Source organism: Opisthocomus hoazin, chromosome 11 (genome assembly GCF_030867145.1).
Source record: "Opisthocomus hoazin isolate bOpiHoa1 chromosome 11, bOpiHoa1.hap1, whole genome shotgun sequence".
Lineage (NCBI taxonomy): Eukaryota > Metazoa > Chordata > Aves > Opisthocomiformes > Opisthocomidae > Opisthocomus > Opisthocomus hoazin.
Genome location: NC_134424.1, coordinates 319,966 through 334,680, shown reverse-complemented (window position 1 = coordinate 334,680; position 14,715 = coordinate 319,966). Strand labels below are relative to the sequence as shown.

Genomic DNA, 14,715 nt, shown 5'->3' with positions numbered 1-14,715 from the left:
GCCTCCCCCACGCATATTAACAAATAGTCATTTCAAAGGGCTCATCAGCAGAAGATTTTACGTTTTGGCACACAAAAATGTATTCACCATTTCTGTCGCTGCGTCCACTAATGGTTCACATGCTCATGCTGTGCAAGGGTAGCATGTTCACAGACATAACAGAAGGTGATTTTTCAACATCAGCTTCTTCTTGGATCCACATCCTGTTGAAACAGTTCCTTCCTATAACTTTATATTTAATACTGCTGACCAACAAAACTAATGCACAGTTTTTTGTTCCTGAAAGCTCAAATATTAATCCTGTAGATACAAAAGAAAATTGCACTTAAGTCACAGATGAGCAGATACCAAACACTCTCAATGAGCAACAGATCCCTTTCTGCTTCCAATCACTTTTTAAGAAACCTGAATACACCCACACCAGAATCAAGAATCTTCAATACCACCCATGGGCAACCTCTACGCTGTCCTGTAAGAAGTACTGCTCACTGACTGCTGTGAATATAAAGACCAACAGTAGAACTTCAAAGTGTAAGGACCATAGACACAAATATTAAAGACTAGGTAATTTTTCTTGTTTATTAGGAAACTGCAGTGGCTTAAAGTTGAGGGACTGGTTTTCAGAAATGTTTCTACTGCTTTGCCATACAACCAATTGCCTCTGCAATCTTTTCCATCCCTCTCTGAACATTCCAGTAACTCTCGTGTTTACACTGAATCAAAGCCATGTAGTAGAGGTCAAGACTTCTCCAAAATTAAGCACCATGCAGAGGTACCAATACATAATCATTCCATTTTAGTATATCCTATAAACATTACATGAAAATCTAAGCAAAATATTTTTGCTATATTTCTATAGCTTGCGACCTGTAAATTTACCAGAAGACTTTCAAGACTGTGCTGCTGCGTCTAGAGCTGGTATTCCATAATAGTCTGACTGTGGGGCAATGTTACTGGTTCCACAGTTTAGCAGAGCTTCTTGTTACTCCTTCTAGAAAGCATTGGTTATCTTTAATACACTTTCTTCACCTCTGATTAATTTCTTAGCTACATAAAGTATTTATAGGTTTATATTACTGTAACAGGTGAGTAGTCTGTGAATTTACCCTTGGAATGCTCCTACATTATACCTAATTACTATTATATCCCTAGTTTTCAGATGAAGAAACAAACATAGAAAGTTAAAGAAGCTGCCTTAAGGTGATGTAAGACTTTTGGAGCAGAGAACCAAACTTAAAAACTACCCTTATAATGTTAATGCCGTACCTACATGCTTTCTTACTGCTGCCACCTTCTGATTTGCTCATGACCAGATAGTGTACAGTACCATACCTGGAACCTACCAAAACCACTTTAAAAATATCCTTTCCTGGAAAAGGCTACACACAGGCCATTTTCCATCAAATTAATAAAACCAGTGCTTCAAGAAAGCTAAATCAAGGTTAAAGAAAGATTTAACTAGAGCCTTCTGTTTCGCCAACATTTGCAATTACATACATCGTACACATTTCCTAGAAATTTTTTTGAGAATGTACTTAAAAGTTCAGAAATAATACTAAAAATGCAGTCTGCAGGTATTTTAGAAGAAAAACAAATTTGATGGATCTGGGTATACACAAAGAATTCTTATAATGACCACCTGTTCTACTAGATATCAGAGGAAACTTGCCTACCAGCAAGTCTCTCTTTTTAAGAAGATGGATTAAGAAGTAGTTTTACACTGTGTCCACCACAGGTATGTATACTGTGGAAGAAGTTACACAACACTCAAACTGCAGCTGCGCAGTTTGCGAAGAGATGACCGACAGCTGACAGTTTTGCTAGATTTAGTGATCTGTTTCAGAAAAGTCACATCCTCACCTACTCTTCTTCAAAACCACATTGAAAGGAAAGCCAAAATGCAGCATTTCCTCAAGAATATCTCTGCCTTTTGCTAAAGGAAAAGAAGTTGTAACCATGCTTACATGTCCTACAAACCAGCCAACTGCACACTCCGAATTCAGTGCTTCCCTGGAGGGCATCTGAAGGGACCGCCTCCAGTCACAGTTCAGGCAGGGATCTGTGGCAGGCCTTTCGCAACACAAGAACTACGAGAGAAATAGCAATTTAAAGAACTTCCAACCTCTTTTGCCTCCTGTGGCTCATTTTCAGACCTACAGCATGACATACCACTACTTTAGTTGTTGTAGGCACAGCTGTTTCCGTGGCTGTAACGTGAACCAAAACAAAAAACATCAATTCAGCTTTGAAGGAAAACAGGGCTGGGGAAAGATCTGACCACAGAGCTGGTTGTAACAACTTTGGGATAAGGTTAAAGATGGAAGGCAGTACAGAGACACGGCACAATTACTCCAAAATGGTGTTATCAAAAACCTCATACCTGAAGCCATGGCCACAACAGCTGGAGAAACAGGAACTCAAATGAGCTTCAGCAAGGACTCATCAAAACAAAAATAATTTCATTTTTACTGTTCAAATAACGTATTTTGTAAACACAGAAACTACCTTCCCTAAAGAAAGGGTGAAGTAATATTCAGCAAATATTAAAAATATTGGGTTTTCCACAAAGAAAAGAGCTCTGTATATTTGTAAATAAGGAACAAACATACCAGGATTACAAGAAAGAGGTACTGGCTGACATTATTATTCGCAACAAGTCATTTTTCACTAGATGCCTGGATATACTCACAATCTCAATCCAGAGCTCACAAGAATGAAGATCTGCATATTAGCTGTGGGTTTTTTAATGACATGACTTCACTCTCTACATTCCAGCACGCAGTAACGTCATAAGCAATTGCAATGTGATTATCAACAACTTGAGCAGGGAAAACAATGACACAGGCCTATCAGTCCCAGGTGCACAGCCCAAAACAGGCAGCGGCGGCTGGGTCCATCCCAGCTGCTCAGAGGCACACTCACTAAGAGGTAAGAGCAAAATCAAAACGAATCTAAAAGCCCCACAGCCCAGAGCACAGCAAGAGGGTGAAGATGAGTTAAGATATGTGACATTTCAGGAAAACACAGAGAGAAAATGTGGTCATCTGCACAATCTGCTCCCCTCACAACTCAGAGATGGGGTTTGTTTGAAGAAACTGTTTTAAGCTGCTTTATCAAATTTCAGTGTTGCAGGGATTTACAGCAGCAGATGTATGTTCTGATTTCACTGCAGCAGACAACTGTTTCATTGATGTGGTTAAGACCAGCTACGGAGGCGTTTCCTTCACAGGCAGGAGCCTATACCGAGCCTGTTCAGAGTAGTACCGCAACAGTAAAAGCCCACCTTCAAATACCAAATGAATTCTATACTTGCAAAGGCGAAAAGAAGTTATTCAGTTTCTTTAGCTTCCCCCTCTTTAAAGAGGTCTTTCACTGGCATAGATTTAATTCCTTGAAGCACCTCAAAGGTTTCTGTGGTCAGTAGCACTCCTACTATGCACTTTTGCTATTAACATTTGCATTATCCGGATCAGGTTCTCCAGCCTCTGGAAAAATGCAACATTACTAGGTCATGCCAAATATTTTGGCAGGACCTTTTCAAGAGAGGAAAGGGTGGGAGGGAAAAAAATCAAAACCCCTCTTATCCTCACTGCCTATCTGCCAGGAGATGCTGCCACTTTCAATGTGTCAAAGCTGACTCAAATGTCAGGAACAAGTGAACCACAAAGTGGAAATACAGGTATTCTCATTGCACTTCCAAGGGAAGACAGAAGGTTACACTGTAGCTATTTCAAGTATTACAGGGAGACTTTCAAGCATGCTAGTCACAAAAACAAAAAAAAAAAAAAGAGATGGCCTCTCATTTTAATACCTAGCAGAAATTCATCTGTGACAATGCCAGCACAAAAGCTGACAACATTTAGCACCTCGAATTCTAAAATAAAGGTTTATTCCAGGCTTGGAGTTGTAAGAGCATTAAAGCAAGTTAAATTAACAGCCTTGTAAAGAAAGACATCATCTACCACCACCCCACGCTACATGCGATTTTAACATGTGCTTCTAGCCCTGAACTTTGGAAAGTATCATATTTACAACGGCTTGCGAAAGTAGAAAGTAGAACTAACCTGGCACAGAGTGGTAAATTACTCCCCCTGATGACTCAAAACCAGCGCTAATTCTCTGATCTTTCAGAAGTGTTGCCTCAACTTACTGAGACTAAAAGACAGATCAAAAGAAGTCTTCATTCAGCTCAGCAAAATCACAATGCTTTTCCCATTCATTTGGTGCTTCTGGTATTAGGTGTATGAAAGCTTTCCACTGATAGTTAGTATCAAATGAGTTACAAAGTAGAAGTCTGAAACAGTTTACGACTAACTCAAACCATATGCAGTCTCAAAATGGGGAAAAGTCTGCTAATCCAAAACACCGCCATAGTGAACCCAAATCTTCAACATGTCTGCTCTAAACAGGGCACCTTAACCACTCCCTACAGACATAAAACTTGGACTTGTAAGAAGCAATATGTATCTCACATGTGATGTTTCCCTCCATGCTGTTAAGAAGGTTCCATGAAAAGCTCTGCTGTCTGAAGACCACTGTCACTGGAAAAATCTGCTTGCAGGCTGCAAACCGTAACAACTCATTGCATTAGTATTGCTTAAAACACGACAAAACAGGCAAGACAGACAAATTCCGATCAGAAGTTAACAGGACTCACTAACAAAATGATGGTTTACATTGCTCTACCATTTCCCAACTGTCTTTCACACCCATGATATGACAGTTTCATCCCTGCTCTTCAGAATAAAATTGTCCTTCCTGACCTTTCAAGTGAGCTAGTCCAGGGACCTTTTAATGAAGTGCAACTCTTAAAAAAAAATCATATTAGTATAGCAGTAATGGCCTTAATCTGGGGCTGGTTTGTTTAAATGGCTCTTTTTTTGTAATTAAGCATTAGCAAGTCCCTCCCTGCAGTGCTACAAAAAAGATGTTCAGTTTGCCCATTAACCACTGCTTGGAGTCCTTCAGCCAACAGATAGAGGCTGGGAGGACCTACCAGTAAAAGACTATCCCATCCACACCTCCTTACCGACACATTCCTAAGAATCTGCTACCAGCTGCCAAAACACCTAGGATACAGGCATAACGTGTTTCTAACTTGACTCATCATAGCCACTTCTCCAAGTCCCAGATAGCTCAAGCACAGCTTGAGACAGGGAACAATATAACTGAGTACATATGTACCCTACCAGGTAGATACAGCGCCAGATGAGCCCTTGTGCCTCAGGAACACAGTCCAAGCAGCGCCGCAAGTACCTGCCCTGAAGTACAAGGGCGTGCTGCCCGGCTTCTTCTCTAGTGCTGAGCAAAGAACCCAGCGTAGCCACAACTCCCCGCCACAGCACAACGGCACGCATTAGGAAACGGAGACTGTGTTAGCTGCAGGTGCAACTGTTACTACATGGGAGTTGTGACTTCCCTGCTTTGTTCACTGAACATGAACATGTGCATCCGAAGCACGCTGAGGTTTATTTTACTGCTTGTGCACTAATATTTGCACCTTTTTAGTGCAACTTTTGATATATTGGAAGTATGATCACTGTTCCACATTTATTTTTTATCACCTTTCTTGGCACGGACATAATGAGTATTTCACTGCAAGGTGAGATACTTTCAACTGTAGCTGCATAGTCTTGAGCAGGCTTTTAAAAGCCATAAAGGCCTACACTTCTTGGACTGATTCCCATCTATGGTCCTTTTCTTCTAATAGATGTAATCATGCCTTTCTAGAGAGAACACACACAGATTGCACAAACACAGCACAGCTAAGCAGCCACAGACAGAAATATGCTAGCTCTTCAATATCCACACCCAGCTGCACAAAGACAGCAGTTAACTTTGTGATTTTGGTATAAAGAAATTGGGCTTGACGACTTGCTTGCCAATGGGAATCAAGCAGTCAGACATTTAAAGCCTCAGCCAAAATCAGAATGTTTCCTCCCACATTTGTGGCAGAGTCCACATGAAAAAAAAAAATCCACAAAATCTTTACCCAAAGCAGCACAAAAAGGGAGCAGATTTGCTTGAAATAAAGCTGAAGTCTGCCTACCACAGAGGAGATGCAGGCTTATAACCAGAGCCAAAACCAAGACTCATGTTAATGGCTCCTCACAGAACCGCTATTCTACCTGGGCATTCACCAGAATGTCACGAATATTTGAATACCTTTATAGGTGAATATCTTCCCAACTGATTAAAAAAGGTAAAACTGAAAAGAGCAAAAAAGAAGGTATTGAAGATTCAAACAAATTAGCTCTCACACACTGAAGCCAGAAAATTCCTAAACCTTGTACTAGGAGGAAGGAGCCAGTCTGCTCACCACAGTCTCAATTTTTCTCTCAAGCATGTGCAGTCGCAGATTTCGGAGCATCAGCATTCCTTTAGATGTTGTGGCTTTAAACTTTGCCGTCACTGCTACCTTTGCCTCCTTCAAGGTCTCTGGAAATGTCAGATTGAAGTTTTGCAGCTAAGTAGTATGACTTCAGATTGGCTCTTCCTTAGCATTTGCCATTGTACCATACCTACAACAGAAATTTAAAGGTGCTGCCCTGATGGCAAACAACAAACATTTCTGTAGTGACATCCCTGACAAAAAAAGATTAATAACAAAGATAATTTCAGCAGCACAGATGCTGCTTCATGCTGGGTATTGAAAGGCCATGACAGCAACTGTTTACAGGAATGCCAACAAATAAGAAAAAAAAAATCTGTAACTCCAATTCCAAAAACCCAGGAAATGAACATTCATCCATCAGAGTAGAAAATGCACATCTTTTTCACAGCAATATTGCAACTGGTCACAAGACAAAGTACTAATCTTTGCCTACATTGCACAATAAGTTCTTTTCTCTGGCATTTCTGTTTTGAAATCAGTTGTTTTGAAACTTAAGATCAAACCCACTTAAGATCAAATTTGTTCAGGAAGTCCCAGTTTCAGTAACTACCATTTTTCACACCAAATCGCTGATAAATACCTATCAGTTGCTCTCCACTGCCACCAAAGGACATGCATAAGTTCAGCTGCAATTTATCATGATCCCTACAACAGAACTTCTTATAGATTTCTTTTAGTGCTACTTCAGGCATTAAAAATCAGCAGAACCTGATGGTGCATCACGACTTTAAGTGCCAAAGGCATGGAGTACAGAATGTAGTTCCATGAGACAGCCACACCAAGTGCTATTTTAAAGCACAGCCTCACTGAACACTGCAGGTATCCACTCTTAAGATCATCCAGTCAGGGGCTAACAGGACCAACAGTTCTATTCAATCACAAGACTGACGCAAAACATGGAGACAAAGCATCTCAGGCAGTGAATCAACACGAACACATAAGGGGGAAAAAAACCAAAAAACATTGGAATACAAGGATGCCTCCAAATTATGAGTTTTCTTATGCCATCTCACTAGTAACACAGATCCCTGTCTGGGGAACTACTCCAAATGGAGAATCACAGAATCACAGAATCCCAGCATGGCAGGGGCTGGAAGGGCCCTCTGTGGATTCCCCAGTCCAGCCCTCCCGCCGAAGCAGGGTCACCTACAGCAGGCTGCAGAGGACCTTGTCCAGGCGGGTCTTGAATATCTCCAGAGAAGGAGACTCCACAACCTCCCTGGGCAGCCTGGGCCAGGGCTCCGTCACCCTCAGAGGGAAGAAGTTCTTCCTCATGTTCAGACAGAACTTCCTCTGCTTCAGTTTGTGCCCATTGCCCCTTGTCCTGTCGCTGGGCACCACTGAAAAGAGTCTGGCCCCGTCCTCCTGACACCCACCCTTGAGATATTTGTAAGCACATATTAGGTCCCCTCTCAGCCTTCTCTTCTTCAGGCTGAACAAGAGAAGCATCACTTCAACCAACTATTCCCTTTAATCTTTTCTAACAGCACAAAAAATACAGCTCTCGGTATGTAAAACAGCACTGAGTTTTTATGGCTGTCTGAAATGGAGTGGCTTTTTTCAGTACTGCCTAATGTGCAGACATGCGTGTTATAACCACACTATGAGCTGCAATGTTATAGAGAAATATACAGACTAGCTTAGGTATTGGAACAGTCCAATTATATTACCCATCAACAAGCAGATGAAATACTCTGCCAGCTAAGAATGGTGCCATCCAATAATACACCTGCCTTTTACCATTATCTACAAGAGCTAGTAAGCAGCTAACATTGAACTAGGAGCATTCAACAAACGACTGCCGGTTGTCTTCTACTGAGGGAGCAAGTGAGGCTCCAGCTCCTACACCAGCCACATACGCCTGCTGGGCTTTCTCATGGATCAGGAGTGAAGGCACACAAGTCAGCTGAGCACAGTGGGTCTCAATCTGAAAGCTGCCATCCTCAAAGCAACTGAACAAGGTTAGAGACAGTGACAGTTACTTTCTTTTGGAAACACATGATTATCTTTTCAAAGTCTCATCTAACATGATGACAGAATGAAAACCCTATGCTATTCTAGCACTTCCTTAATAACCTTGCACAAAAAAAGGTGGGTCAGCAATAGCAGGTCACTGCCAGATCCTGGAGTTTGCTAAAACATAAGCTTTTTTCTTTTTTAAAGTTAAGTGCCAATTTAAAGGGGTAGAGATCCTGTTTTAAGTTTCACAAATGTCAATGCCTATAGCAACTTGCTGTGCAAGTGTATTGTTTTATTTTGTGATCAGCAGAGACTGCCTGAGGAGGCCAGGCCAAAATCTACTGTTGGTACAGCTTCATACTCAACTCCAGACAGCTTTCAGTTGATTTACTGCTATCTCCACAAACACACACGAATAATGAGAAATTGCTAAAGTCACTGGATTATAGGTTATTTGTCTCCCTTAGGGCACACTCAGGTGAACCCAAACTGGCAGCAGCCAACAAGCAAAAAGGTTATTGCTCCCCTTGCCATCCTCCACTGAAGGTTGCCATCAATTCCCTAACTCTGCTCTTTAAAGTGATCAGACTCATAGACTCACAGACTCAATCAACATTTTAAAAAGAAAAACTAGCTTAGGAACCAGAGCAGGGGGAGCCAGGAAAAAAGTCAGAACAATTTCTTAACTCATTTTATCAGCAACCAAAAAACATATCTGACTGTTCTCTAAACAGGAATTTGTTGGATTTGCTGTTTATATCAATATTTGAAGGCTTCCTTGGGCAAGTTTACTATAGAATACACACCAGGACACTCAGAGAAGAATAGAAGGAGCCTGTTTTCAGGAGACAAGGACTGAAGTCAGTAGTTATTGGAATGCACCATGATAATGGATGCATTCCCAACAAGTGACAGATGCCAAAACAAAAGCACCCTCAATGCGCCCATTTCTTCAGGAAGCCAGAGGAGTTCACGAAGCTAGTGGAATTCAGTAGTTAGAACTGGCACCTTTTGGGCACTGGGGTTAAACCCAAGCTGATCCTAAAATCTACTGGATGTCTTCAAGTGACTCTGGGAGTGTCATCTGTGATATACACATAAATTTTGCTTTTCAAAAAAATGTTTTCTTCTTAAGACTGTCTCAGCTAGAGCAGACTCTTCTTAGAGGTGAAAACTTCAGACACTCATCAAGGAGTTATACTAACACTAAAGCAAAAACGACTCTGGATTTTTTAATTCTCCCACAAAATGGAATTGCACCTGAAGCATTTAAAGGACCTTGGTAAACCAGAATCACTTTTGAGATCTACTTCTGGAGGAGTGTGAAGAGACAGCTGTGCAGGGGTTTCCAGCAAGCTGCAGGCAACAGCACAGGCAGGTTCAGCTGGGAGCACATGTCACTGCCCCAGCTTTAACGTTATCCCAGCTGCAAGCCGACACAGCGACGGATCACAGCACCACACACCTCGAAGAGACTGTTCTCCAACAATGATGCTTTCAGCTTAGCAGTCAGCCAGCCATTACTCGCCTGAATAAGGTAAGTTCAGTCATAACAGACCCTGGCCAAAGGCCACTTTTTTCACTTCTCCAATTTTAACCATTATTCAGCCTCAGACTCACGGTAACACACACTCGCTGCTCTTTACAGACAAGTGATACTACACCTCAGTAAAATGTCCCACTGAAGGATAAGATCCTTGTTCAGCACTCTCCCGCAGGCAGCGATTTACAAACACTGAGCCTCTACGGGTACAGTACTTCTATTAACCCCAGAAAAGGCTGCAGTCTTTTTGCTAAACTAGTACACCCGGAGATCATGAAAAACACATTTATTTGCTAACAGGATAATCACCATGGCAGCTAGCTTCCAGCAAAATAACAGCCAACAACTCCAGGACAAAGACAGGCCACTAAGGAATTTGTAAAGGGAGACCAACCGGCTCACACGCATCTGAAAGATACTGAAGTTTGCCAAATTTTTCTGTGAAGAAACTGTAAGTAGGCATCTGCAAACTTCTTATCATAACCCATCACATAAGTTGGATCAGTGGCACTACCATCTGTCTCAACATCTCAGTGCCCTTTAATATTCTTTGAAACTTCTTAAGACACCTTGTAGGGCAGTTTTATGGAAACATTTCTCCAATGTACACAATTTCACCTTTCAGATAATTTCTTTATAAGAAAACATGATCTTACACTCAAATTCTCTGCCACGCTCCACATTAGTATGCACTTTTAGTCACAATAGTCTGAATAATGAAACTGCAGTTATTGCAAACAACACTTAAATGATACATTTCATGAAACAATGTTTTACAAAGGTGCATCAACCTCATCTTACAGATAAGGAAATAAAGATTAATACATTGCTTAGGGATACACAGTCAGGGGCACACAGAATCTATGAAAACCTGTAAGAATGCAGACAGAGCTACTGCAGGAATTGTTCCATTTTCACAGAACAGGAGCTTTTTTAGGCCAAAAAAAAAAAAAAGCTCTGTCGCTCTGGTGAATTTCTCCAGTTTTCATGAAAGCAGCTCACAGGAAACAAAAACACTTTTCTGCACAATGCTACTTTAGTATACTATCACAGCCAAATAACAATGCCCAGGTTAAACTGAGGAACACGTTTAAAGTTTGCCGCACTAGGTTCTGCCCGCTTGGAACAGAGGGATTTACCAAGCTGTACCCCTTGGCCCTAGCTCTGCTCGTAGGGGAACGATGGAATCACTGCAGTACAGCCAAGGATTCTCTTCTCAACCACTTCACTGCCAATTACAGCTTACACTAGCACTGCAGACAGTTCATTTTGCCTTCCTATTATAGGAACAACATCAGCAGGCTATTAAGCCAGACAGGTAGGTAGCTTAGATCTGTGTCCCTCCAGTACCATCTCAGCCTGAGTCACTGGAGCTCATGAATAAAAGTTCCTAAGAAAAGCGTGTCTGCTAAATACATGCTGAATGATTCACTCAGGTATTGACTTTCAACACATTAGTTTTCCTTTTACAAAGAAAAAAAGAAAAAAAAGACTAATGAATAATCAGTCTCTTCTGGAAGACAGAGATGTGTTTGGCTACCTTTCGCTGTTACCCACAATTAATTGATAAGACTGCCACTGCCCTGGAGCGTTAGCCTGAACACCTACATCACAGAAAAGATAACTATGTCCAAGTAGTTTATGAAAGGAGAGTCAACAGGTGTTATCAGTGCACACTGGCCTCTAAGCCCATAGAGAGGAAGTTCGCTGACTTTCCCTCATTCCAGGTTTAGAATTCAATATGAAAGTACAGCTAAAAGCCTTAAGATAAAACACAGCTGAGCAAGCTGGTGAATTTATGCGCTTCTTAAGCAGCTAAGGCTCTCCATCTTCTGTTACCGGGGTGGGACAACACTGCACAGTCAACCGAAAGCCCACCCAGCTCTGCTCGTCTTGTACATTACAGGCAGACTGCCCTATGAGACTGCTGCTTTCTGTGAGCAAAGAGCACTGCGCTACTACCCGTGCGGAGGAAGGCAAGAAAGATCTACTTCTTTTCTAGCCTTCATTGAAGATGCTTTCCAATTCAAGATACGTATCTTCTAACTTCACCTGAACACTATCTAACCAAACAGACAAACCACCATTGCCTCTCAGGTGCATTTCAACGACTACTTAATGTCTGTCAAATGCTTGGAAGAAGAAAACCTCTACAGACCCTGGTGGCATTTAAGAACTGAATGGGTTAGCAGTGAAGGCTCAGGTCATACAGCACAAGCTCTTCTGAAAGGAATCTTCTGAATATTCCTACAGTAGGTTCAAACAAGGCCACCCTCCATACAAGGCCAGCGGGATATTCCGGTGCTCGTACAGTCTCACTGTGCATATGTATATTCCATTGCTAAAACCATGAATAATGGTGCAGATCAATCTGAGTCTAGAAAATGCATGCCTAGAGTTCTCTTCACTTTATAATCAGATGGCCTTTTCTTCCCATTTGTTATAATAGTAGGCATACATACCTCAAAATTGCTCAGGCTAGCTCATCTCTTTGCATAGATATGCTCACAGTTGTAATCCAAATGTCTTCAACAGAGGTCTAATTTTAAAAATACTTAGAAGTATAAATTCCACAGGAAACAGGAAAGTCAGGGGAGGGAAGGAGATACGATTTATCAGCTTCTACATTTGCATACATCTGCAGTCAGTAGTGTAGGTCATTTTCAGAGTAAATCTTGGCAACAAAGCTTCTTTGCGGACGAGAAAGACCTGCCAAAATTAACAGGCATAGTAAGAAACACCATTAACATCTGGTATCAACCAAACAGCACCACAGATTCAGAGTCTCCTTCAGAGAAAAGAATTAACTCTTATTTGAAATACCGGGTTTCTGCTAGCTTTGACGTATTTAAAATCAGAAGCAGCCTCTGAAATTGCCTTATATTCTGAGTACTTCAACCTAATAAATTATCTCAAGGAGGAAAATTCTATAAGCATTCAGATAATGTTTGATCATAACAGAGCATGCAACGCAATGCCACACCACAGAGTGCCTTGTTTCAGACAAAACTTCCCAGCTCATTAGATGTCTTGATGTTCACTGCGTATTTTTCACACAGGAATGCTTGTGCGACCAGTGTCAGACTAAAGAATTAAGCTGCTGTCCAAAACGAGGACCAACATAGAGAGTGATGGAAGTCCAACACAGTATGGATACAAGGTACATACCAGGGGAGTTCCCACACGGCATAAACATTTAGGAGTGTTGGCGTACTTCTGAACTTACCTAATTCGGATTTAAGTTAATAGAACATGAACTCTGTGGGGCAGAGACCCTCTATTCCACGTTTGTACTTCACATAGTACGGCAGATCTAGGTTCCAAATCAAAGCTGTTCAGTGTTATTGTGATACAAGTTTCTGTACTTTAGGTATAACAGTAGGATTCTTCTTTACAAATAAAAAAGGTCAGCTAGTTTTGCATTATCATAAAATGCTTCTAAAAGTATGAAGAGATTTCATTTTGCAGAAAAGACATTTAACTCCATACAGTCACTTGTTCCCTCCTCCTTTCCTCTTCCTTCTGTAATCATTTTAACCTGCTGGGCTGGAGGAGCAATTTTAAGAATTTGGAGCTTATATTCAAGTTTAAAGAACCAGCTCACTGTACTGTGACAACATCCAGTGTCTCAACTGTTTAGGGGTTTCAAGAATTTTATTTTAATTATTTAAGTCATAGGAGACCACTCACTTTCTAGCAGTGCTGACAAATCACGTCTAGCCTGCCACCTTCACATTGCATTTCATTCATGTAGCTTCACTTTTTCCAAAGATGTCGGTTTATCCACTATTAAACATTGTGCCAAGTTCACAGAGTCACAGACTGGCTGAGGTTGTAAGGGACCTCTGAGGGTCATCTGGTACAAGCCCCTGCTCAGGCAGGGCCACCTAGAGTTGGACGCCCACAAACCACTTTAACAAGTCTCACTGTTCATACTGAAATACTACCCTCTCTGTCACCCTAGAGAGTTAACCCGAATCCCTTATTGGTTCTAAAGAAACTTGTATCCTCATCAAGAGGGTACGATCTTCCCTGCCCAGTACCATTTCGTCAAGCAGTGTCCAAGCACCCTGCAGTAATCAGCTTTCACAACACCCAAGATGACAGATAGAAGCAAGAACCACTAGTTGTACTTTAGGGGTGAGGAGACTTCAGCTCCATCAAGGGGAAGGCACTCTGCCAGCTCACCTGAGCAACAGCTTAAACTTGATGATTCCACTTCCCAAAGCCCAGCTTTCATTAGAAGATGACAGCTACGAAACCAGCCAAGGAGAACACACTACATAAGGAAAACGCACTGGAGAAGCAAGTGGAGAGAAAAGACTCCTCCTCCAGACCTCTAAGCAAAAAAATTCCTAGAAACCCAGCCCAAGATACTATCATGCCAATTATTTTTGAATGGTTCAAAACCAATTCTCTGAAAGACCAGACAAGATACTAATACTAGGTTTGCCTAACGGCAGCGTAAGCCACAGCAGCCTGCTCAACACAAACACCGCCAGCTTACAGACAGGCTCCAAACCATTCACCACAACAGGAGCTGACTTGCTAGATATAACCCGTTTCCTAAAGAAAGTACCTCCTTAAACAAGCAGGAAAAAAACTATACTCTTTTGATGATTTCTATTTCATATCCAAATTAGATGCAGCTTTTCATTACCAGATCTTTAGCTATGATTAAATAAGATGTGAGAGAGCCCAAAGCCAGAGACCTGCTTAAAAAACAAAACTCAGCAACTTTTATGTGGTACATGGCGGTGGGAAACCCAAACGTTTTAATATCAAAAAAACTTTTTTTTTAAATGGCACTAAAGTCTGA

At 41.4% G+C, this 14,715-nt stretch overlaps 1 protein-coding gene across 11 annotated transcripts in view; it reads right to left on the bottom strand.

The window, feature by feature from the left end:
- TMCC1 (transmembrane and coiled-coil domain family 1) overlaps positions 1 to 14,715 on the bottom strand; it is a 122,387-nt gene that overhangs the window by 106,202 nt on the left and 1,470 nt on the right. For 8 of the 11 annotated variants that reach the window (XM_075433259.1, XM_075433250.1, XM_075433251.1 and 5 more), the window contains exon 2: positions 12,359 to 12,605. The gene's annotated coding sequence lies outside the window, so the exon portion shown is untranslated. Of the gene's footprint in view, positions 1 to 87; positions 108 to 1,964; positions 2,040 to 6,319; positions 6,522 to 12,358; positions 12,606 to 14,715 lie in introns of those variants that run through there. The other 3 variants (XM_075433260.1, XM_075433262.1, XM_075433261.1) reach the window with 3 other exon arrangements.